General features: G+C 44.6%; 1 pseudogene; it reads right to left on the bottom strand.

Annotated features, from left to right (window-relative positions):
* Positions 1–604: 604 nt before the first annotated feature.
* Positions 605–26,497, bottom strand: part of LOC115099066 — a 29,625-nt pseudogene continuing 3,732 nt past the window's right edge.

Here is a 26,497-nt window from a genome sequence, read left to right on the forward strand (position 1 = left end):
GTGAGTTTAAGTGGAAAGTACTGGATAAGGATAGAAACTGTCCGTTTCGGTAGAGGAGGGAGTATTGGATAAAGATATAACCTAGAGTTGTGTTATGGGGTACTGGATGGGACTGGTAAGCTGACCTGGAGAGAGGGGGCATTGGATAGGGCTGCATAGTGTGAGCTGCAGTGGGAAGCACTGGAAGGGGACAAACTGTGCTTTTGGATTGGTACAGATGCTGTAAGCTGCTGCAAGGGCGAGAAGTTGTAGGTTGCTGTAAGAGAGCTCGAGGGGGAGGATGGTAGCCGTAAGCAATAGTAGACAGATCTAATTGTGAGCTGCAGTAAGGGCAGGAGAAGATTTTGGATGGCTAATAAAAGTTACAAACGATGAAGCATAGTAAGGAGGTCCTGAATGGGCACTGTCACCTATGCGTTGTGGTATGGAGGTTCTGGGTGGATGACGGATTCATCGTTAGCTGGGAAGACCCTGGACCACAGTTCTTGATGTCATGTGCAGATGTTCATAGGTTCAGTTGATTGTGCTGGTAGGTCCGGTTGTGCAGACAGGAATTTCAGGATCACGTGGGTGCCCTCCACCTCATCTCCCTGTGTCTCTGAGCTGGGGCATGTAGTTCCTTTCTACTTGCTGAAGCTTGATATTCTGGGGAACCTGTCTGTGCCTCATTATTCCAGGTAAATGTCCTCTGTGGGGCAGGCATACTCCAGGTGCTCCTGGTAATATTCTTGGAAAGCTCGGCTGCAAAGGAAAGGAGAGACAGAAAGGCTGTACTTTCTCAGGCTCCAGCTGGTCCTAGTGCAGAGAGCGGCAGGAACCTGGGCAGAGCGGCAGGAGGAGGCTCCAGCAGGAACATGAAAGGCTCTGGGGGGGGGGGGGCACTGATGCAGTGTTCCCCACATCTATATGCACTGCTCTGCAGTAACCTTGCTCTGCGCACGTGCACGGGTGTGGCCTGCCCTTTCCCATCTGCACACGCGCACAGCCAGCACAGGACGACGTTTCTCAGCTCCCTTTGCTGCAGGTAAACCTCTGTGAGTGTACGCACCCATATACTTTATATTTTCCCATACGCCTACTTCTAGAGCGGTGTCAGACTGCCTAGGTCCTTCAAGTTTCAGGGCACCTTTCTGTGGGTAACCTTCCCTCGTACACACACAGATCAGGATTACCCCGCCTAGGCCCCCACCAGCTGTACATACCATTGCTGTCCGTGTACTGTTGCCGAGTGCTTTGCCACACGTGACTACAAATGGTAGGCACAGGCAATAAGTGGTGACTGCTAGTTTCAACACAAAGAAGAGGCATGGCTGCCAGCAGAAGAGGACCCACGTGGCCACCCAGTCTGCTGATCTGTGGTCTTCTACCTCCCTCTGCCACTCAGGTCCCCGTTGCGTCTGTCCCATGCATTCCTTAATTCTGCCACTGTTTTCGTTCTTATAAATCCCTGCTGGAAGTCTGTTCCAGGTCTCCATCACCCTCCCAGTGGAAAAGTATTTCCTCACACTCCTTTTGTGCACTTCAGCTTCAGAGCAGGATCCCTTGCACTTTTCATTCTATGGAAAACGCTTCCTTCAGGTACTTCGTTGAAACCTGCTAGATATTCGAACATTTATATCCTATCACCTCTTTCCTGTCTTTCTTCTCTAGAAAAGTACATCTCAAACTCTCTCAGTATCTCTGTACGGTATATGGTACAGGCCAGGCCCTCCCCCTCCCTCTACAATGTCAGTGTCCTTTTGTGCTCTCCATAACTGAACAGTTCTCAAGGTGGAGTCTTACCCGAGACCTACAGAGAGATAATATCACTTCCCTCTTTCTACTAGCAATTCCTTCTTATGTACTATGCATTAGCCTCATTCACACTAACTGGCAGCTGAGGACCAAGACCTACCCAATGGATTCTGCCACATGCCTCATGGAATCCTGAGAAACGAAGACGTGGCAGGCAAAACGGTTCAGCACTGGATGCTTGGTGATAAATCCAAAGTAACTGAGGTAAAAAAGGACATTTTCCATTATTCACAGGAAGAGGCTTGGTTGAAGAGGAGAAACCAGACCCAGGAGGCAAGATCAAACAGAGCAACAGAAGCTTCAGTGCAGGAGAAGAGGCAAGGTCTAGGCAAAAGCTCAGTGTAAGGAGAATGATCAGGTACAGGGGAAGGCTCAGGACAGGAAGGCAGGCCAGGCAACGGTAAAGATTTGGTGTGAGGCCGGTTTAGGAAAGACTCCGCTGGGTACAGAGAAGAGTTCAGCATAGCAAGAAATGCCAGGCACAGGGGAAAGACCCAGCATGTTGAGAAAGGCCAGGAATAGGAAAGGACTCCATATAAGATCATACACAGGCAGAGACTCAGTATAGGAAGGGAGGCCGAGCACAGGCAGAGGTTCAGCATAGAAAGGAGGTCAAGTACAGGCAGAGGTTCAGCATAGAAGGAAGCCTAAGCACAGGCAGAGGTTCAGCATAGAAGGGAGGGAGAGTACAGGTAGAGGCTCAGCATTGGAAGGGAGGCCGAGCACAGGCAGAGGTTCAGCAAAGAAGGGAGGCTGAGTACAGGCAGAGATTCAGCATAGAAGGGAGGTCAAGCACAGGCAGAGGTTCAGCATAGAAGGGAGGGAGAGTACAGGTAGAGGCTCAGCATTGGAAGGGAGGCCAAGCACAGGCAGAGGTTCAGCAAAGAAGGGAGGCTGAGTACAGGCAGAGATTCAGCATAGAAGGGAGGCCGAACACAGGCAGAGGTTCAGCAAAGAAGGGAGGCTGAGCACAGGCAGAGATTCAGCAAAGAAGGGAGGCTGAGCACAGGCAGAGGTTCAGCATAGAAAGGAGGCTGAGCACAGGCAGAGGTTCAGCATAGAAAGGAGGTCAAGCACAGGCAGAGGTTCAGCAAAGAAGGGAGGCTGAGTACAGGCAGAGATTCAGCATAGAAGGGAGGTCAAGCACAGGCAGAGGTTCAGCATAGAAGGGAGGGAGAGTACAGGTAGAGGCTCAGCATTGGAAGGGAGGCCGAGCACAGGCAGAGGTTCAGCAAAGAAGGGAGGCTGAGTACAGGCAGAGATTCAGCATAGAAGGGAGGCCGAACACAGGCAGAGGTTCAGCAAAGAAGGGAGGCTGAGCACAGGCAGAGATTCAGCAAAGAAGGGAGGCTGAGCACAGGCAGAGGTTCAGCATAGAAGGGAGGGAGAGTACAGGTAGAGGCTCAGCATTGGAAGGGAGGCCGAGCACAGGCAGAGATTCAGCATAGAAGGGAGGCCGAACACAGGCAGAGGTTCAGCATAGAAGGGAGGCCGAACACAGGCAGAGGTTCAGCAAAGAAGGGAGGCCGAGCACAGGCAGAGATTCAGCATAGAAGGGAGGCCAAGCACAGGCAGAAGTTCAGCATAGAAGGGAGGCCAAGTACAGGTAGAGGCTCAGCATCAGAAGGAAGCCTAAGCACAGGCAGAGGTTCAGCATAGAAGGGAGGGAGAGTACAGGTAGAGGCTCAGCATCAGAAGGGAGGCCAAGCACAGGCAGAGGTTCAGCAAAGAAGGGAGGCTGAGTACAGGCAGAGATTCAGCATAGAAGGGAGGCCGGACACAGGCAGAGGTTCAGCATAGAAGGGAGGCCAAGTACAGGTAGAGGCTCAGCATAGAAGGGAGGCCAAGTACAGGTAGAGGCTCAGCACAGGAAGGGAGGCCGAACACAGGCAGAGGTTCAGCATAGAAGGAGGCCAAGCACAGGAAGAGGTTCAGTATATGAAGAGAGGCTGAGCACAGGCAGAGGATCAGTATAGGAAGGGAGGCCTAACACAGGCAGAAGTTCAGCATAGAAGGGAGGCCGAGCACAGGCAGAGGCTCCATATAGGAAGGGCAGCCGAGCACAGGCAGAGGTTCAGCACAGGAAGGGAGGCAGAGTACAGTCAGAGGTTCAGCACAGGAAGGGAGGCCAAGCACAGGCAGAAGTTCAGCATAGAAGGGAGGCCAAGCACAGGAGAAACCTCACCACAAGGAAAGAGGCCAGCACAGGGAAAGACACAGCACAGAGGAAAGGAACACCTTAAATTATTTAAAGGCTAGGAGACAGGAATGTGGAATAGTTTTTACCAGCTGTTCCTAGGGTGACAACCACAGAACGAAATATTTTTCATCTGGAAAAAGTGACTGCATCTCTCAAACTGTAAGAGAACAATAAAGAAAAGAGCATAACAAAATCATGACAGAGAAACGATGAGATTGATATTCAGCACCACTTAGCCGGCTAAGTGGCACTGCTTCGATATTTGGTCGTGTTCAGCGGCCACCACTTAGCCAGATAACTATCTATCCAGCTAAATATTTAGACAGCTAAGTGGGGAACGTTCTGGGGTGGAGCTACTTATCCAGCTAACTCAGCTGAGTAAGTGACAATATTCAGTCTTATCATAATTTAGATAGATTTATCCAACTAACTAATTATTAGATGGCCTGGTATATTCAGTGGTGCGGCCGTGCTACTGAATATCACGGCCAAGTTAGCTATATATGTTTATCTGGCTAACTTGCTCAGCTGGATAGTGGCTGAATATGGACCTCATGAATGATACTGCTGTGAACATATCGACACTGGAACACACATTACCCTCTCACACATAGATAGTGCTGTGCGCAGATTTGCTGCATAAATATACAAACACTCAGTTGTTCACACAACCATACCCCTTTCCTCCAAATCCTTCTGAGAGAGATCCACATACACATGCGTCAAGGGCCCAAGCCTCTTAAGAGGAGGTCCTTCTCATCTAAGGGTTTGCATCCTGCCTCTTGCACAGAGATTGCCACAAGGACTAGAGGCCCAAATCCCTTGAGGGATAGAGTTCTACATAAAAGAAGACAACCAAAATCTTTAAGGGGAGAGTAAACTCAATACAAGGGACTCGATCCAGCCTTTCGGAGAGATCTCCAAATAAGACACAGGGATCCAAATTGCTCAGATGACTGAATCTCAATACAAGAGACAAGGATGCAACCCCTCACAAGAGACAGCTCTCCGAACAAGACACAGCGATGCAAACTCCTCAGAAAAGGGAGATCTTAATACCAGAGACAAGGACCCAACCCTTCAGGTGAGAAAACTGCCCTGCCCTACCACACTCCTGGCTCATGTCTTCTTACCTCCTCCTCTCTGCTATACTCGTTCACATTTAGACTCAGTTTAATACCCTGTAGGCTTATTTCCAGGTCGCAGGTTGCAGGTGGACGCAAATGCACCGTCATCTTCCTTGTGGTTGCAATCTGAAATTCCCAAGAAAAGGGTTTCAAGCTAAGGATAAAACAATCTTCCTGAATTTGCAGATTTATACAGAAAATCCAAAACAGCTGCACACTGCCTGCAGGCTTAGCCAAGTTTATATGTTTTGTAAAAACTCCTTAAAGGAGGCACAGTGATGATCACAATTGGACATTTCTGGAAATAAACATTTGCAAAGAACTAGGAAGCCAAAACACTCAAGAATGTAAATCATTCAAATGCTTACCCAAGTGGCCAAGATGGCGCCATCAAGTGGGGTGAATGTGCCAGAGTTAATTAATTTTGGCATGACCCCAGTAGATGGCGTCAGTTGAAAAAGAAAAGAAGTCGTCAGACTTGCTCCAAAGCCTGGCCTTCGGGCCTGGGCCTGACTCTAGGTAGAGACCCAGGTGTCCAGGCCCTGGCGAATAGACCCAGCCTCCAGGCCAGGTTGTGGCATTGGGCCTGGGCCCAGGCTTCGGCCTTGAGTATGCTGAGGATGAGATCACGGCAACCTATCACAGCTGAGACCTAAGCAAAGTCGAGTTCTCAGCCTGGGCCTAGGCCATGGCTCTACCCTAGGCTGCAGCATTGGCCTTGTGTAGGTCATGGCCCAGGACACGAGGCTTTGGCTGGGCCTAGGCCTCACCTGTGGATCCCCACCGAACCAGGTAAGTGGGAGCCAAGGGGGATCCTGGCCCTGAAATGTTTCTGGGTTGGTCAGTGGTTGGTCCCATTTCTGGTTCTTTTGGCTATTTTTGTTTTGTTTTTTTTAATGTTTGATTCAGTTTTTTCACACGAATAAAACAAATCAAACATTCCGCAAACTGAAATTCGTGGAACAAAAACCTTCCGAAAACGAAACAAAAAATGATAATGAATTATTTTTCTCTGTACATCCCTATTTTCTAACTGGATTCTGGAGAGGCTCAACAAATATTAGAAATGGTTCATGTGTTCAGGCCTTGGTCACTCCCTCAAAGAAGGAATAATTGGAAAGGCTCTTTATTCACTGGGCACCATCCTTTCCAATGCCTAAAGAGCAGGGAAATGAATGCAGGGCTCAGCGGAGCTAAGAATAGGTCATCAATATGGAAAAGCCTTACCTTCTGCATAGCTGCACACAATATCCCATTCCCCTGATGGTATGGGACCTCCACTGAACCCAGAAACTGCACATTGAATCTCTCCACCCAAGAAGGATTTCGCTTCAAACCTGCAATCATATGCATGCATACAGAGTGACAGCGGATAGAAAAGGGATCCGTTTCAAACACAATTATCTGAAATTATTCTTTGAGAGATTTCTCAGTCACATTGGAATTTATCTATGTATTTATTTACGGTATTAAATCGCTTTCCAGTTTTTACGATAAAGCTTCCAAAGTGATGTACAAAGCAAATATCATAAAACATAAAAATCACAAAACCAAACAAAACATCCTCCAAATAATGGAAAGAGCTAACATTGCTTACAAGACACATCTAAAATTACCATAAATCAGAGGTAGCATTCCAATTATAAAATTACTGGTAACAGTACAAAAGCAATCAGGGATGACTGCAGGAAGATATCAGCCCCAGGGGATTTTTTTCAAAACCGGCCCACGGGATATCTGACTCCCTTGTACACTCTCTCTGCAGCACATGCATTAACATGCCAAGTCAACTCTGAAACCTGGCAGAATTAAGCCCAAATATCTTCAAAATAAACTTCCTCAATAACTAAGAAATAGAGCATATTGTAGACCAGCAGTGAGTAAACAAAGCTGTAGACCCCCATTCCATCCATGCAAATCGGTTGGGGCAACCCCACAAATCTGCTTAGCAGAATACCTCACCTTAGTCACACATGTAGCACACAGACAGACCCTCACCAAATACAAAATGATGAGATAATAAAGTATAAATAGAAACATTCAGACAAAAACTGAACTTGAAACCGCAACAAGCCAGACTCTGTATGGAATGGAAAAACAAATATCATTCCTCACTAAACATCAAACAATAACATCAAGAAATAAAAAGCATCAATCATAATAGTAAACCAAAATCATAAAAGAATAAATATTTCAAAACAGATGATGAAAAGAACCCCAGTAATTACAAACATATAACATTGTTTTTTTTAATTTACCAAACATCGATAAAATATTTCAAAATAGACACAGCAAACACCACCCAATAATTAAAATTAAAGCTAAAATAAATCCCCTGCTTTCTGTTTCTGGAAACTTTAGATTCCAGTCACCCTGAGATCGTCATGGATTAGTAAGGGTGGGAGATATGCACAACTTTCTTCTCTCTCTAACACACATATTCATTCTCACACAAACTCCCTTATATTCTCTCACACACATGATCACTAGATCACACGCTGTCTCTCATACGTGCTCACTGCTCACATGCTCTCTCTCACAGACATGCTCACTGTGTCGCACACTCACGCTCTTGTTCAGACACACATGCTCACTGGCTCAGTCACTCTCTTTTATACTCACATACAGGCCCAATGGCTTGAATAGTCCTCTTGCTCAAACATATGCTCATTGGCTCACTTGTTCTCTCTCGCTCACACACATGCTCTGGTAACCATAATAAGCCCGACTGTATTACGCAGTGCAACAATGGAAAAACAGAAACAATCACTCCTCACAAAACATGAAGCAATAAAATCAAGAGATATAAGACATCATTCATAATATTAAAACCATGAAAAGAATGAATATATCAAAACAGCTGACAAACATAGGGTGCCCTATATTCAAGGTGCGTTCAGCACTACTTAGCCGGATAAGTAGGATTTATGTGGTTAAGTAGCAGCTGCTGAATATGAGCTTATATTTAGTGTTATCTGCATAAGTTGTGGGTGGAGCGACTTAGCTGCATAACTTATGCAACTAATTAGCATTATTCGGTCTTAGCCGCATAGGTTTACCAGCTACGTTAGATGGTTATAACTGATATGGCTAAGTACAAATATATATGCGTATATTCAGCGCATAGCCGTAACACCAAGTATAACATGTAATTTAGCCGGATAAGTTATATCTAGCCAAGGGCCTTATTTTCCAAACGTATCGCACGTGGTAAGGGACATTTCGCACGCGAAATGTCCCTTTTCGCGTGCGATACCAAAATGGGGGTGGAGTCGGCCCCGGAAGAGGAGGAGTCAGGGCGTCACCGGGGCCGACTCCACGATGACGGTGCGCACAGCGAAAAGGTAAGTGCCTTTTCGCTGCCTATTTCGCTCCCAATAGCTACACCTCCTACGGTGGCGCTATTGGGTGCGAAACCGGCAGTGATCGCGACGGTGCGATCGCTGCCGGCTAGCGCAGGCCCGCCCCTCATCTTCTAAAGTATCGCAGGCCTGCGATACTTTAGAAAATGAGGCCCCAAGTTACTTAAATGGCCAGCTTTCAATATTGGGCCCCTAATGATTTAAAAAGCCACATAAATTTGTTCTAATATTTCTCAAACATCAATAAAATATTTCTAAACAGAGACACATGAAATACCCCAAAATTTAAAATAATAAAAAATTAAATAATTTAAAAACTCCAGCTCTCCATACCATTAAAGAAATAAATACCTGGCATCGTTTGATTTCCCAGAGATTGTTGTGGATTTGGCTGAAGAAGGCCACACAATCTTTATCCTCTCTCTCTCTCCTTCACACACATAGGTACTCTCTCTCTCATACACATGCAGATTCTCACATATACATGCAGACTCTCTTTCTCTCATACACACATGCAGGCTCTCTCACTTTCTCATGGACACATGCAGGCTCTCACTCTGTTATGCACACATCTAGATGCTCTCGTACAGACATGCAGGCTCTCACTCTCTCATGCACACATTCAGGTGCTTTCATACAGACATGCAGGCACTCACTCATATGCACATATTCAGGCTGTCTCTCATGCACACATGCAGGCTCACTCTCTCTCATACACACATGCAGGCTCTCTCTCATGCACACATGCAGGATCTCTCTCTTTCATACACATTTGCAGGCTCTCTCTCTTTCATACACACATGCAGGCTCACTCTCATGCACACATGCAGGCTCTCGATCTTTCATACACACATTCAGGCTCTGTCTTTTCATACACAAATGCTGGCACTCTCTCCCATACACACACACAGAGCTCTCAGTCATGCTCCTTTCTTCTGAGCCTTGGCTGTGCCCTTGCTGCTCATTTACTGCCGGAGGGGAAGTGGGAGGACGCAGCCCTGCAACCGCCAGCTGCGTCCTTCTGCCGAGGCTGTAGGCCTATCTTCAGGCCACATCAGTTGGTCTCCGTCACAGCCCTGTGGACACCTCCCTCAGGCCGCATCAGGTGTCGTGGCCCCGCAAAAGAACTTGTTCCGCGGCTTCATCTCAGCAGGAACAGAGATGAAGACCGCGTGATCAGTGCAACCGGCCCACCAGGGAACGCCCAATCCTCCAATAGGCCAATCCACCCCTGAAAGCAATCATACCTGGGAGATCATCAGCCAAGTTTTTACTTGGCGACGGAATCGCATAAGATCTTTCTCTTCCCTAATCAGTGGAGGAAGTTCATTCCAAACCTTGGGGATTATCATAGAGAATAATCTATCTTCTAACTTAACATGCCGAAAGGTTTTAACTGATGGAAGCTGAAGTTGGCTGCTATATTGTGCACATATATTTCTAGCCAAAGTTTTCCAATGTAATCTGTGCTGCATATGAGGGGGACAATTTCCACGCATGATCTTAAAAGCCAATACAAGAAGCTTAAATTTACAGTGCAATTTCACTGGCAACCAATGTAATTTCAGTAGAAGGGGTGCAGTTGATTCTCTTCTACTCCTACCCATAACAATTCCTGCAGCCATATTTTGTACTACCTGGAGCCTCTGAATCATAACACTGGACAGACCCCAATAATCAATGACTGCTACCACTAGGGATAAACCACAGACTTTAGGGTTCCAAGAGACAGCAAAGATCCCTAAGGAACTCCGCAAACTGTTCTACATTCTCAAGAGCGAGACCCTTGAAACTGTATCAAATGCATCCTATCTTGCAAAAAACTTCTTATCCAATTTAAAACTTGTCCCTCTAACCCTAGAGTTTGACAACGTGATACAAGAACTGCATGGTCCACCAGATCAAATGCACTTGACAGGTCCAAGAGAACTAGCAAAACTGTGTGTCCTTTATCCAAGTGGGATAGCACAGAGTCCATCATATCTATCATAATGGTGCAACCCCTTCTGAACCCAGCTGCAGCAGGGTCCAGTTTCTTTGCATCCTCCAAAAACTCAGAAACCTGCGATGTTACGGCCCTTTCTAATACCTTCGCTACGGAAGTCAACTTAGCTATCGGTCTATAATTAGAACAGATCCTTGAGTCCACATCTTCACCTTTTAAAACTGGAGTAACAACTGCTCTCTTCAAGGTTCCCCGGCACAAAGTCTTCCATAAGTGAGGAATTCTGCCCTTCTCTCTCATGAAAAAGGTCTGTCCCAAAGGCCGCCCATCCCGCATTCCCTTTGTTTGTTGAAACTCCCCAGTCTGCAGGTGAAGTTACAGCAGAGGATGGAGACATGCAGTGGGGATCTCCCTATGGCAGTTCCAAATCACAGTCCCCAGTCCCATTCAATAACCCACCAGAGAGACAGTGTGCAATTCATTCCTCCCGCCATGCAGTCACTTTCAGGATGCTTCAAAATCCAGTTGAAGAAACAGAGCAAGGTTTGATTTGTTCTTAAATAAGTTCTTAAATAAATATTATTGACCCCTGAATCCTGCGGCACAATTCAAATGTGAAGGCATCACATTTGAATTGTGCCGCAGGATTCAGGGGTCAATAATATTTTTGGGTCCAGGGATTGCTGGTATGTCCAGAACCAATGAGGTGTTTGGTAAATAAAAATAAATAAATTATCTAATGCATGCAAGATTTTTTTTTTTGGATTATAACTCTGATGAAGATTTCAGACTGGAAACCAAATTGTCACCGGTAATGGGTTATTAAACTGTTGTTTTTCAATTATTACCGTGTGTGCGTGTATACATTTATAGGGCCTTATACAGCCATTACTGTTCTCTTTATGAATTCAAGGTGAGGTGCCATATTAAATTAAAATTTCAAACTTCTGTGCCACTATTTCAGTCGTAACTAGCCATGGTGCTTTCCAACAACCAAATTTCCATAAATACATCTTTTAAAATGGTCATAAATTAATGGACATAGATACAATTAAAAACATATATAATTTACATCTGAATCAAGGAAAATCAACACACAGATCAACAAAAAAAAAACCCTACCATTTTCTGCACATCAAAAGTATAAAACACAGACACATACACTTTTACCTTATATAACCTATCACTCAAGTCTTCAACAGTAATCACATCCAATGCACCACACATCTTAAATATTCTCCCCCCATCACTGGGCATTCTATCCTCACCTAACCTGTTCTCTATATGATGCTCTATTTACCTCCACCCCCAAAATTCTTCTCAAATAACCAGGGATTTACACTTTCAACGAAACAAAAGATAGTCTTGGATGGAGGAGGGTACTTGTTTTTGAATCGAGATCTGTATCGGCAGCGCAGAGCCAGAGAAGATACAGGTCCGGGTTTTAACCACAATGTGCTCTGCCACCATCGGAATGGACAGCAGCTCCTTCCCTGCTTCTCTTCAGCACAAATTGGGACCTTACTCCAATACTCAAGGCCTAACCCGTTCAATACTTTAAATGTCACAGACAGGTTCTTATTAAGAGTAATATTAGGCAGGCAGAGTAGCCTCTCAAAACAGAAACGAACCGCTTTTTAAATCCTGGAAGTGGCTGTGGTGCTAAGTGGTTATTTCTAACAAAGGCTTGACTTGCCCTCCTAAAGTAGCACTAAAATCAGTTTCTTTGCATTCAGAAGTCACAGAGGCAGCACGAGCTTGAAGACCAGGATGTTCCTTTCAGTTTGTAGTCCTAAAGCAGCAGCAGGAAAAAAATAACTTCAGCACAGCAAGGGTGCAGTTTCAGAATTGGTGAATTTTTTTTTTAATTTAAAAAATAAATATTTTCACTGTTCCGAAACAAGAAGTCCTGAATTTTCAGCTTGCCTAGTATTTATCTGAGTTAAATCTAAAAGATGGTCGGAGTCAAAAAATGGAACGCAGGTAGAAAACAAAATGGGGGACTTTGTTCTGTGACTTTTTATAAAAATTATTTTGGTGTAGTAGTCTTGTGATAGTGTTAGGGCCTAGTCTTAAAGGATTTTAATGCTTGGTCATACGAAGCTGCCAGTCCAATTGCTTTGCCTAATTTTAAAGATTTTGCTATGTCATTAATTGATGCTGTAATGATTCACTATCACTGATTTTATCAACTATTGGAACATAGAATCATGACATTTATTACTTTGAAAGAGGCAGAAAATTTCAGTTAGAAATATATAAAGATGTTGAAAGGTCATGCTAAGATTACATGAAGCACAAGGGTCAAGAGACTCATATATTCATTCCTATGACAAGACTATCAAGGCACTGTTGGCTGGAGAGTTCAGGAGGAGAGCTTTTCTTACCTGAGACTTCCTTCGTCTGGCTGACGACCTCATGTGCGTAGAAAGCTGGGAAGATCCCTTTCTCACCAGTTCGCATGTTATAACCTCTATACCAATAATCATCTTCTTCAAGTTCCACCAATAAAGGATCGTCAACATCCAGTTCCAGTTCATCCTCATGTCGAGGAATGAACCTGATGGGAGAAAATGGGAAGAGAAAAGTAGCGAATAGGAGAAAGAGTTCAAGTGGAGGAAAAAAAAAAGGAAGTAAGGAACAGGTAGAAAAGAAAGCCAAGATGGAAACAGAGAGACAGGAAAGAAAGGGAAAGAAGAAAATGGAGAAAGAGAAGGAGAGAAGAGAAGGAGGAAGAAAGAAAATGCATGCAGACAAGAGAATGAAGGAGAGATGAAGAGACATTACAAGTGACAAAAGGAGGCAACAAGGCAGAAAGAATAAGTAGGGGAAGGCCAAAGATAAACCAGGAGAAATAGAAAAAGCAAGATAATACAAAAAATTAGTTAAATCAAATAAAAGGAACAAAAAAAAATGCAAGAGAATGAAAACATATAGGAAAAATCAAACACCAATAGTAGAGAAGATAGGAAAGCGAGAGAGGAAAAAGAAAGTGAGAAAGAGATGGAGAACAAATTCAGACAGCAGAGTAACTTACTTCCCAGTGCAGATTTGTCAATTGCTTGCAGGTCTGGGAATACATTTTAGAATCTATGCAGGCGTCGTCCAGTTCGCTATACCCTATACTTCGTCTTGGTCAAACACTTTTTCACTAATACATCTATATCTCAAAACCATTAATTCATGGCTATCTCATAATCACCTCAAATTAAACACTTCAAAAACTGAAATGATTTATCTATCTACCATTCCTCACTCCTCCTACCATCCACCTCCCAAATTTATTTTTGAAAATTGTATAATTCCAATTGCAAATCACGCTTGTAATCTAGGAGTAATTCTAGATCTAAACTTATCAATGTCTAGTAATATCTATGCAATAGTAAAAAAAATCCTACAAAATCCACATGTTGAAAAGATTAAAAACCCTATTTTACACTAACAACTTCCGTACAGTTCTACAAGCCCTGATTTTAACAGGACTAGATTACTGTAACGCACTTTACCTAGGTCCTCCTGATGTTGTACTCCATCGCCTTTAATTGGTCCAAAACACTTCTGCTTGTCTTGTTACTAATTCAAACCGCAGAAAGCACATCACTCCAATTCTCCAAGCCCTTCACTGGCTTCTGATCTGACAACATATACAATTCAAAGTCCTGACAATAATTCATAACTTAATTTACAACCCATCTACAATATGGCTCTGTTTCTCCTTAAGGCTCTATCAACCGCCAAGCCAATTACGTTCAATTGACAAATGCTTATTACAAGTTCCTACTGTTAAGAATGCTAGAAAACATGCCTTTTCGATGGCAGGTCCTACTCTCTGGAACTTATTCCCCGACTCCATTAGACTGATAGCAAATAACAAAGAATTTAAAAAAAACGCTCAAAACTTGTCTATTCGCCTCTATTTTTAACAAATCCTACACAACACCATGAGCTCTACATCTCTCCCTATTTTTTTATTTTGTTAACTATATTTTATTCTATCTATACTGTTATGATGTTTGTATATTTTAACTTCTTCCTCGTCTACCTTTACTTTATTTACGAGTTTTGTACTCTGCTCTTATTATATTGTAAACTGCTTAGATCTCACATAACGTCTGTATAGGTGGTGTATAAATGATTTTAAATATAAATATATATATATATATATATATATATATATATATATATATATATAAAATGATGGACGCTGTTCCCCTTCCAATTCCTCAAGATGAAGAGGGGGAAGAGATAAGAGGGAGTCAGGATGTTAAGCAGCACAGAAAGGAATCGTTAAGTCTTTTATTTCTGGAATTCATAGTGGGACTATCTCAAAAGAGTATGAGGGTCTCAACTTCCACAGAGGGGAAGTTAATAAATTATTGTACTTGTAAATATTCCCCTTTGTGTATTATCCAATCTCCCCCTGCTGAGGAATTGAAATAGGTTAGGGATCGGTGTGACTCATCAGGGAAGACACTTTTATTCCTAATGCTGCAGATATATTGGGGGCAATTGTCCAACAGCTCAGATAATTTAAAAATTTATCTATAGGCAAATATTCAGTGGAATGTTCCTGTCAATACAGCTAGTTAAAATCTGACCAGCTAGATTTACTGGGGCTGTTTTCCCCGACTAACCTTAGCTGGTTAGTGCTGAAAGTCAGACACTAATTGGTTAAATCCTCTTTAAAGCAACACCTCCCCCCATAATACTACCACCCTCTCTCCATGGAATAATGCCACTTCCCTCCCTCCCTCCAATATTTCAAATATTTAAAAAAATGTTTTTTGGGGCATATAAAACCCTTAAAAAATGTATAATGTCCACCATATAACACACTACCCCTTGGATATTTTTATATTTTTAAGGATGTACGGGGTGGGGGTTGAGATACCCCACAAGACTTTTTTTTTTTAATTTTTAAAGAACTGGAGAAAGGAAGAAAACAGCTTGGATTCCACAGGTATTTTTATTTTTTTTACTTTGGCTATTCTAAGGGAACGTGGCTGAACAAATGTAGGGCTCTTATTGCAGCCCCTAAAATTTGTCTGGTCAAGATTGGTTTTTCCCTAACAAACCTCTAGCTACCTAACTTTCTGGCCCCACCCCAGCCCGCCCACAATTTGATTGGCTTCATTTCATCATCTAGTGAACTTCAGAGGGCTACATTTATCTGGTTACACTGGCCAATTTTCAAAGGCTTTGATCTAGCTGGCTATGTCCCTCTGAGTAGCCACCCATCGTGCTTTGTGTAAATTGCTCCTCTCCGGTGATGAGCACGTACTCACTCCTTTTTCAGTATAAGATTTCACTATTCTGATCATGAAAAGCCCTCCCCAAAATGGTTTGGTTTTTTTCAATAACTGGTTTCCTCTGGGAATTTCTTACTCAGCCCCTTTTCTTTTATATTTATATATATGGTGGACAGACTGGCCAATCCAGTCCACCAATTGTCTTCCTCTCTGGTTTTCTACTCACTTTGAATAGATGGACACAAACTCTCATACTTAAACCAATATCAGTTCCTCCAATGTCTTTTACCCAGTCCCTCAACCATATTCCAAGCACTGATCTCTATGAGTGTCCCAAGCCTGCTGGCCACCACCACCACTGCTACTAGGTTATTTCAGGCCATGTTGTCTTCCTTTTTGGTACTTATTAGCCCCATAATTAAATCCATCGCCAAGGCTTCTTCCAAGGTCTTACCACCAAGCTTAAAACAATCCAAACAACCAAGACTATTGAGGCAGTTGTCTAAAACATCTGGACTACCATGTGCTCACCGATGTTAGGGTTATAACAGTGGCCATTCCATGCGAGTTATTTTACCTTTCTTGGAAGTCTGATGCTGCCATCTCACCACTCTTTGCACATTGTATTCTCTGCTCTATGAAGCTCTAAAGTTTCATTTGACTGAGTAAACACTCAAGCCTCCTTCCTCATTTCTTCACTCTGTTCCCCCACACTTGCTCTTACCACCGTGCTTATGTCAGTTTGAAGCAGGTTTAAATTCTGCAATGGTTTCGGTTTCCAACACTTTTGCGGTCAGCTATTCCAGACACCTATCTGCATCTCAGTAAAGAATTATTTTCTCTTGTTGCGTCTAAAACTTCCTCCTTCCAACTTCAGATCATAACTTCTTGTCCTTGAATTTCTTTGTTTAAGGGAAAATTCATCTTCCTCTTTCTTTAGTAAAATCTGTTAAATATTTGGCTGTTTCTATCACATCCCCATCTCTTCTTTCCTCCAAGGAGCACATTTTGAGCACCTTAAGCCATTCTGTGTAGGGTTTGTACTGCAGGCTTCATATACTTTTAGAAGCCCTGATCTGGACTGCTTCCATGGCCTCCAGAACTGCCTCAAGGAGGGGTCTCACTAATGAACTATGCTAGGGTAATAATATCTCCTTCTATACCTCTGTTTATGCAACGGAGCATACTGTTAGCTTCCACACTTGCTTTATTACATTGACTGACTATGCTGAGATCTTCAAAAATAGTTGCTTCTAGATCTCTTTCTTGTTTTACAGTTTTTAGTTTTTGTCCTAACTGATAGGTGACAAATGAAGTCTTTACAAGTCCCCTTTCATTTTTATTTCACAGCTTCTGGCATGTCTACTCTATTGGAAATGTTTGTATCTTTCACAAACAGATTTTTCCTTAAGTTTCTCTACAAAGTTGCTAATAAAAGATATTTAAAAAAGAACCAGCCCTAGAACCAAGGCCTGAGGTACGCCACTAGTCGCTTTGCTTTCCCCAGATGGACTCCATTCACCAGCACTCTCTGAATCCTGTTGCTTAACCAGTTCTGCAGCCAATTTACAACTTCTTGGCCTTAGCCCATACCGTCCAGCTCTTTACCAGTCTTCTCCGTAGAACAGCATCAAAAGCCTTACTGAAGCCTACATAGGTATCATCTACTGCACCTTCCCGATCCACCACTTTTGTCACGTCACTGAAGAAAATCAAGCTGGGTCGACAGGCTCTTCCCCTTTGTCAAACTATGTTGACTGCCATCCTATAATCTTCTTGTTTCAAGGTGCTGCCCGAATTGTATCCTTAGTATTGTTTCCATAGTTTGACCCATTACTCAAGTTAGACTAACACTCTTGAGCTCTTTTAGCATCCTGGGATGTATTCCAGTCTCTGTAAGTACTCCTCTATAATTTCTTTAGAATTATTTCACATCTATCAGAGCACTTCTTGACTACTTTATTCAAGTTTGCTTTTGATTGCTTAATATGTTATGAATCTGTTTAAGACTCCATTTTATGAGTCTGATTTTAGCCTTTTGTATCTTTATTTCATTTAACATTATGTTATTCCAATTTTGATATGGGTTTTATATTGGTGATCAATAAATGTTAATGAACATAAACATTTCTTATATATCTAAATAAAGTTGGGCAATTGTGGGTTGTTTTTTTTTCGTTTAATACATTTTCAGAATATGCTTGGATATATTATAAGCAATTGCAAGATTATTGCAGCACTAACAGGGAAAAAAAGGCCCCCATCTTCATGATATATGGCCAGGCCACATTAAAAAGGGCAAGCAAAGTAAAAGCAAAAACTACACACAACAAAAAGAAAGAAGCCACAGTCGACACCACTGGTCAAGCCATATATTTACTTCACAAACCCTGCCTTTCCAATCTGGCCCACCAGGAACAGATAATTTCAACCAAACACGGTTTTATCAAGTGAAAATAGGCTGTAAATGGGAAGGCTCAAAACAGACAAAGTTCACCTGCAAATGTATCCATTATGATGGGAAGAAAGTGAAGATGAAAGTGGCACCTAAGGCAACCAGTCGCTGATGTAGCTGAAGGAATAACAGTGCAACACATGAGGAGAAAGCCCTCTCTTTTGGCCCACAAAAAGTAATATCTTGACTTCTGAAATACGGCGAAAGCCGCCAAGCCTTTATCTTCTGAGGGGAAGGACACCACTGAAGCCTGCAAAAACAGCCGTCAGGTCCAAGCTATCTGCAGTAATTCTCACATCTGATTCAACAGTCGCCGCGCCCTGCGGTGGGAACTGTAGATAATTCACCTGGGATGAGATTTCGGTCAGCGGGCCATTCTGCCCTTCAAACTGCCTCCCTGCCTCCTTTTGATTCTCTGCATAATTCTGCCTGTGCTTTTTGTATTTTCCCAATGCTGAACCTCTTTGCTCTTACCTCCTTAGAGAACCGTAATCACTCTCCCTCTCCTTTTCCCCTCTCTTACGCGGTTTTGTCTTGGACCCCTCCCCAGCTCTTCTAAACTGGGGCGGGGTTAGAGGAAGAGTGCAGCGGTGCACAGATCCAGTCGTTAACAACTCTCTTGAGCTACGAGGGATGACAGGAAACCCCTCTGTTCCACTTTCTGTCCCGTTGCTTAGTGACAAGCAGAGGAAAAAAGGGTGGTCATGATGAGGGACATCACTTCAAACAGAAGGGGCTTCATGTGAACCAGCTCCTAGACTTACCTGAATACAGCTCTGTGTGTCTGCTCCCTCTCCTCTCCATTTATCATGCAAGAAAATAGACCGAAGGAGTCCGTGCCTACAAATCAGACAACGTATCACTGTATTAGATTATATGCCCCAAGGAGTAGGGACTGTGCATCGTGAGTCTCTGCACAGCGCTGCATGAGTCTGGGATGCGGTGTGCCAATCGTCACCAAGTCTTAGTATGACACAGAGCACCAAGGGATCCTGTGAGTGACACAGAGCACTGGGGTAGGGTTGCCACCTGTCACCGTGCCTGAAGTTCTGACTGTGCCGGGTAAATCAATAGAACAACTGGAAATACAAGTCCCTGCATGCAATGGAGTAAAACCCAGGACTGGATTAGCCCATTCCTTACGACATGGAGCTAGGTGGCAATCCTACACTGAGGAATCCTACCAGTTACAAGGGGGCTTGGGGGTATGTGTGAATAGCTCTTACTGTCATACACAGTGCTGGGGGATCCTGTCAGTGATAGCACAAGGACTCTTAATGTGATAGGGGTTCCTATCATGGACCCTTGATACTGGCTGACCGCAGGCTTAATTCTGGGAACATCGGGGCCGATGCAATATTTGTGTGGAGAAAATGTTTCACTAACACGCGCCCAACCACCTCTCCTGGGTGCACGATGCAATATTTAAATGAGGGGGGTCATGCAGAAAAGGTGCCAGGGAAAATTGTGCATCCCTGGAGCCTCCTTGGCATTGGGCTCACAGGAGAGGTGGCTGTCAGTGCGGGTTGGGAAAACGGATGCTCAATACGAGCGCCCGTTTTCTCCCACTATTGGCACAGTATACACGTTTCAGGCCATGTATCTTGTGCATTTATATTGGGCACCCAGAATTATTTTTGTTTTACCCAAGACTATTTATTTATTTATTTATTTATTTATTTATTTATTTATTTTTAACTGCAGTCTGCTTTCTGTGGTTCCTCCTACTTAGTATTGCAACAATACTAATAGGGGGTATCAAAGAAAGCAGGATTTTTTGTTTTTCTCAATGAGCCCTTGAGCCCTGGGCTGGTGTAAAATTTGCTACATTGCAATGGGCACATTTGGCCTCGTGGGAAATTTTTTTGCATCACGGGTATTAGCTAATAGCCTCATCTACATGGAATTTGCATGCGATGAGCACTATTAGCTAAGCGGTGGTTTGGACGCACGTATCCCCATATTGCATCGGGGTTATGGATGCACATCCAAAACATGTGTCCAACCGCGTGTTAAACCATGTGCTAGCTGCAGAGCACGGTATTGCATCGGACTCACTGTGCATTGGCATAAATGATTTACCACCCAGTATTTCTGTGGATTGTGTACCAGGCCATTTGCCTTATGGGCAATTATTGAGAAATCAATCCCAAATCCTTCCTCACTACCCTCAGTTTTCTAGGATATTTCTGAAGGCTGCTGGCCAGCTAAATTCCCGTCCCGCTCAGCCCCTAAAAGAAGGTGGGCCCAGGGGACACCACTCTCACCGAGCCTGCCTCCTTCTCTCTAGGCACGTGGGCGCCCCAGCGCCAGATGCAGGGCCCGCGGCAGGAACCTGACCGTGGCACTGACCAACAACGTTAGCAATCCCCAGACATTTAAACCGTGCGCTTAAGGATGCCGGCGCCTCAGCAACAGGTCCTCGTTGCTCAGTTCCAGTCCTTGTGTTCTCCTTGCTCTTGCCATGTCTTGTTCTATCCTTATCCTTTCCTTGCCTGGTCTCTGAGTCCCTGCCCCCGCCTTACCCTCTGCTCCTCGGCTAGATTCTCTGTCGCCTGGCCTCATCCTGGATACCGATCCTGCCTGCTTGCCGCCTGCCCTGACCTCTGCTATGATTCGATGCCACCTGACTGCCCCAGAACCCCAAGTGCCCAAACGTTCGGGGGAAGAGCCCGATGTAGGTGAAGCCTTCTTCTGCCCCGCCCTGAGTGTGTCTGCCTGCTGTCGGTGTGGGCCCGGCGGTTCCCACGTGCTGGGCTCCACCAGCCAGGACACAGCCCAAGGATATCATAAAAGATCTTTGCTTCTTTTTCATTCCTGTTATTGGTTCTATTTGCACATCACTCATGTCAGATCTTCGCTGTGCGAGTCCCAAAAAAGATACGACAAAGCTAATGGCTGTCACTTTCGGTCTGTATTACTCTGGGCTGTGTGAGACACATTAGTTCTTCTATGATAAAGGGTAACACTAACACAGAAGCTGTCAGTAGATAAAAAACATTTCTGTCCATCCGATGTGTCCAGATCCCCCACCCTTCCCACACCGGGTCACCGCCTCCAGTCATCTTTCCTATCTTGCCCTCACCACCGCCCTTCTGTATCTGTGCCACATACGCTGGAATTTGGTTCCGGTTACTCCGGCCTCTGCCGCTAGGCCGCTGCACACCTCTGCTACCCTGAGAGTAAAGTAGTCTTTCGTCACACGCCTTCCTTTAAGATCCCCTTGGGAATCCTGGATGAATACGATTTGAGCTCCACAGGCCTCTTGCTTTAGGGTTTGTTTTCCAGGCCCTATGCCTGTCTCTGAACTCCCAGAATTTTCAAGATCCTAGGGAATCAGGCCCGGGCTTCTGTTTGGGACATGAGCTACACATTTATGCTTTCCAAAGAGGCAATAATTTACTTCCGTTAGGAAAAATAGTTTTGAACTGCTTTTCTCAGCATATTTCATTCTTTTGTTTTACTGTGTTTGCCATCATGATAGGATTAGCATTTGATTGTAAAAGCGAGAGAAAGAAACGATAAAATGCAATGGTGTTTTTCATATCAATTTAATTGTACTAGCTATCAATATTTCATACGTTATAGACTGGTGCTTGTTGATTTTTTTCAAAACGGAGAGTTTTCATATAGACAAACTTCCGATCTGAGTTTATCTGTTTGTATTGATTTGCTCAATAATGCTTCTGGAGGGCTATTTTGAATGTGATTCTTGCTGTATGTACAAATTATGCTAATTAAAAGGCACTGAACACATTAGTTCAAACATTAAAACATAAGACAAATGCTTCTGGCACAGGATGATGCCCAGCCCTGGTCTACTTTGCAGGATATTTGGCAAAGATATTCCAATTGCGAACATTTAGTCTAGAACCCATTCATATAGCTCGATTACCCTGCTCCCAGATCTCTGTGCAACCCTTGAGGACAGGGGTTTGCATGTTCATCCCTCCACCTGTCCAAACTTCACACTGAAAATGTCTTCTGGAGCTCAGATACGCAAATCATTTACATAAGAAAGAGGGAAGTCAGTTTTCAAAATGTGGGAAAAGAAAATCAAACAAACAAGTTTGCAAGCAATGCCTTCTTATTGGTGTGGCACCCCTAGGCCAGAGAGTGTACAGCATTTTAAACTACTAAAAGATTTATGGTAAAGTGGATATTCTCCCCTTATGGGAAATCTGAATGGTCTGGGAAGAAGCTGTAAAGGGTGCACAGGAAGTTTAAGGGGCAAATGTTTGCAGTGGAAGCAGAGTGAGAATGTTCCAGTGCTTGCAGGTCATCTCTTGGTCAGAGGGTGCAACACGCCTTCTTGACTGACAGTGGGGTACAGCCCTTAGGGGCTCGGGCAACAGGAAAAGTGATAAAAGCCCTGACTCTACCGCGTCTAGGGCTGCTCCAGATTTGGAAGCCCAGAGACAAGTTGGAGCTGTGATCCTCTCCCAGGGTTAGGGAAGGGAGTAGCAGGAGTGGGGCGGAGATTTTGTCCCCAAATCTCAGGAAGCCTGAAGGAAGAGCTAAAGTGTTGTAAAGTTTGGTTTGGAAAGCTGAAGAAACTTGTGCTTAACTGGGGTAAGAACTTATCGGGCCCAGGATGACAAACTGTACCAGAGGGAACTTGCCTTGGGGCTCGGAGGATCCTGCGGCAGCTGCAGCAGAAGAATTTCTTCCTTGAGCTGAACAGGACGGGATGAGTAACAATTATAATAATGGAAAGGAAAATGCACCATGATAGGCCTGGGGGGAGAGTGAGGAACTAGAAGAGGCTACATTAAGAGGATATATTGTAGCACCAGAAGAAGTAACTGTTATTAAAAGAAGAAAAGTGGTGAGTATTAAGAAGAAATTTCTGGTTGTTTAAAGAGTGAAATGTAAGGTTGATGACCTTTACCACTGGATCAGGGGCAGTTTTACCATGAGGCAGGGAGAGGTGGTTGCCTCAGGTGAGTACAACTACCATCTATTCCACAGTTATTGCTTCCCTGGAACCAGGTACTCGCTCCTCGAGGGCCTGCCCTCTGTTCCAGTGCCAGACCTCTCGTCTAGTGGAACCACTGTGTGAGTACAATACCACTGAGTCTCCCTGCTCTAAGGGATCAGGTACTCGTTCCTCGAGGGCCTGCCCTCTGTTCCAGTGCCAGACCTCTCGTCTAGTGGAACCGCTGTGTGAGTACAATACCACTGAGTCTCCCTGCTCTAAGGGATCAGGTACTCGTTCCTCGAGGGCCTGCCCTCTGTTCCAGTGCCAGACCTCTCGTCTAGTGGAACCGCGGTGTGAGTACAATACCACTGAGTCTCCCTGCTCTAAGGGATCAGGTACTCGTTCCTCGAGGGCCTGCCCTCTGTTCCAGTGCCAGACCTCTCGTCTAGTGGAACCGCTGTGTGAGTACAATACCACTGAGTCTCCCTGCTCTAAGGGATCAGGTACTCGTTCCTCGAAGGCCTGCCCTCTGTTCCAGTGCCAGACCTCTCGTCTAGTGGAACCGCTGTGTGAGTACAATACCACTGAGTCTCCCTGCTCTAAGGGATCAGGTACTCGTTCCTCGAGGGCCTGCCCTCTGTTCCAGTGCCAGACCTCTCGTCTAGTGGAACCGCTGTGTGAGTACAATACCACTGAGTCTCCCTGCTCTAAGGGATCAGGTACTCGTTCCTCGAGGGCCTGCCCTCTGTTCCAGTGCCAGACCTCTCGTCTAGTGGAACCGCTGTGTGAGTACAATACCACTGAGTCTCCCTGCTCTAAGGGATAAGGTACTCGCTCCTTGAGGGCCTGCTCTCCCTGTCTCAGAGCTTCACCTTTTCTACCTGGGACTCTGTGTATGTCTCACTGTGTACTCATAATTCTCAGTCTCTTTCCACTACAGCACAGCCAAGCAGAGGATCCGCTGTTCCAGCGTCCTGTGGGATACTTGTCCAGCCGGGCTCAACATCTACTACTCACTACTGCCACCTCTGGTGGTTTCCAAAACTGTAAAATAAAGATTCAATCTGTGTTTGTGTGTCCAGAGTCTAGCCTGACAACGTGGTCCCTCACGGGACTGCCCCCCGTGGGCGTGGTCAGCTGTCACGGTGTCCAAGGATCCACCCAAACACCAATAACCATAATACTCAGTGACAGGGGAAGGAAGGGAAGAGAAAGGGAGCTGAGCTTAGCTAAATGAGTGAAAGGGAGGGGATAGAAACAGAAGGGAATGGAAGATGAGTGAGTGAAAGGCAAGGAAGGGGATTGCTTAAGAGAGAAGGAGTGAGATGAGAGTGAGAAGGGGTGAGGAAGGGGGAAGAGAGAGAGGGGGGAAGGGGTAGGGGTGAGTGAGAGGGAAACGGGAGTAGGGGTGAATGAGTGGTGGGAAGAGTAGAGGAGCAAACATGTATTCTGGGGATGTGAATGAGAAAGCGTGCAGGCCAGTAGAAGTAGGTGGCTGGAGTGGTACAGTGGGCGCAGGATTGTGACGATTGCAGCTCCCTGTACTTCCCACCCTTGTGGGCTCAGCATAGGAAGCTGTCGCATGGGCCCACGTGGGTGGAAAGAAGGAGGCACAATCACTGTAGCCAGAAGGAGCAGAAGCAGCCTTGGCCCTTGTGGCCTGAAGAAAGCAGGAGCAGCCTCTGCCCAAGTCCCAGGGGGAAAGAGGAGTCCTGTCAACTGCATGGGCTATAGGTGGAGGTGCATTCCCGAGGGGAGAGAACGTGTGTGTGAGCATGAGAGAGTGTGAGCATGAGAGAGTGTGAGCAAGTGTGTGTGTGTGTGTTAATGAAACAGAGGACAAAGTTTGTGTGCAGCTCCTGTCCTCCCACTCCTCCACTAGAAATCAAACGTTCACAGGTATGGAGAGTGAGACATTTCTTTTATCCTTATTAGTTTTAATTATTGGGTGTTTGATGTGTCTGCTGTTTTTAAAATATTTTATTGATTTTTTGGCAATGTTTTAACAATTTTTATGTGAGTTTACTGAATGTTGTATTTGTTAGCTGTTTTGAAATATTCATTTTCTTAGTATATTTTTAATAAAAGATATAAAACATCATTGTGATTGTATTTGTTTTATGAGGAATGGTGATGATTCGGTTTTTCCATTGTTGCACTGCATACAGTCTGGCTTGTTGCAGTTTCCAGTTCAGTTTTTCTCTGGATGTTTCTATTTATGGTCTCTTTATTCTATATATGGTGTCTGACTGTGTTCTGCACGTGAAACCATGGTGAGGTATTCTGTTAGTATCTAGCTTCTGTGAAGGGATCTATAGCAGCCTAGCTTGTTTTGTTTCCTAATAGGAGGTGTATTAGTGTTTTAGTACCTGGTGTAATATTTGCAGTGTTGTATTAATGGGTAGGGTTGATACTGTTTTTAAGTGCTGGCAGTTAGTGCTGTTTTGGTATACTATAAAAGTTTTGGTATACTATAAAAATATACTATATTATAATTTGTAATTCAGTTTACTTATGGCTTTCTGAGGGCCAAGCTCACACTTTATAATAGGCCTAATACCATATGTGTTGCAAGTGTCTTGGGTTTTTTTGCAGGATTTTCTGGTTGACAGCGCAACAGTGCATGTAAATATAATATACCTGACGTAAGTGATTTTTCACCTCAAAAGACTGTATTTCATGTTAAATTTGTTATTATAAATGCGTTATTTGTAATTGTGTGTGGGAGGGCCAGGGAGAGGAGGGGACTGGGCACAAGGCTGTAAAATTTGCCTAAGTGGCCAATACCCTTGCACCGGCCTAGAGAGAAGGCTTTACACACACACAAACCATTCACCCTCTCCCACCTCCCCAGGGCTCACATGTTGTGGAAGATGGGAGGCAGGTGGTAGAGTTCCTGGGAGCGTGACAAGGTTACCAACTTCCTGGAAATATCAATACCACGCTATCTGCCACTCCTCTGGGAGCCCTGACGCCCGTCTCCCCTCTTCTCCAGCATTTCAAATCACCAGAAGGGCTAGACTCTAACGGGGATCCATTTCCTCACCTCCCACTCTCTTGGTGATTTGACCTGCACCCTGCTTTCGGGAGGGGGAGGGCGTTTTCTTTTCCCCTCGCTTCAGGCAGCAGATTGCTTTGAGCCGCCCCTGCCCTGGGTGCTTGTCAATGTGTTTTATTCTGAAGAATCTACAGTAAACTCTTTTTATTTTGGAGCACAACTTTTGGCTGGATATTTGTTTGTGTATGTGGAGTGCCCTCTGCCCAGTACTGGCCCTGCAGGTTATCCTGCCCCCAACTCACGGCCCCAGAAACTTGATCCTCCACTTTGGGGGAGTGATCTCAATGCTCCCCAAGGTTAGGAAGGTGACCCCAAGTGGAACGGGGGTTATATTGAATTAACTTAATAGGTCTGTGCCTAGCTCCAGAACATTATGCTCCATTCAT

This window comes from Rhinatrema bivittatum, chromosome 9 (genome assembly GCF_901001135.1).
Source record: "Rhinatrema bivittatum chromosome 9, aRhiBiv1.1, whole genome shotgun sequence".
NCBI lineage: Eukaryota > Metazoa > Chordata > Amphibia > Gymnophiona > Rhinatrematidae > Rhinatrema > Rhinatrema bivittatum.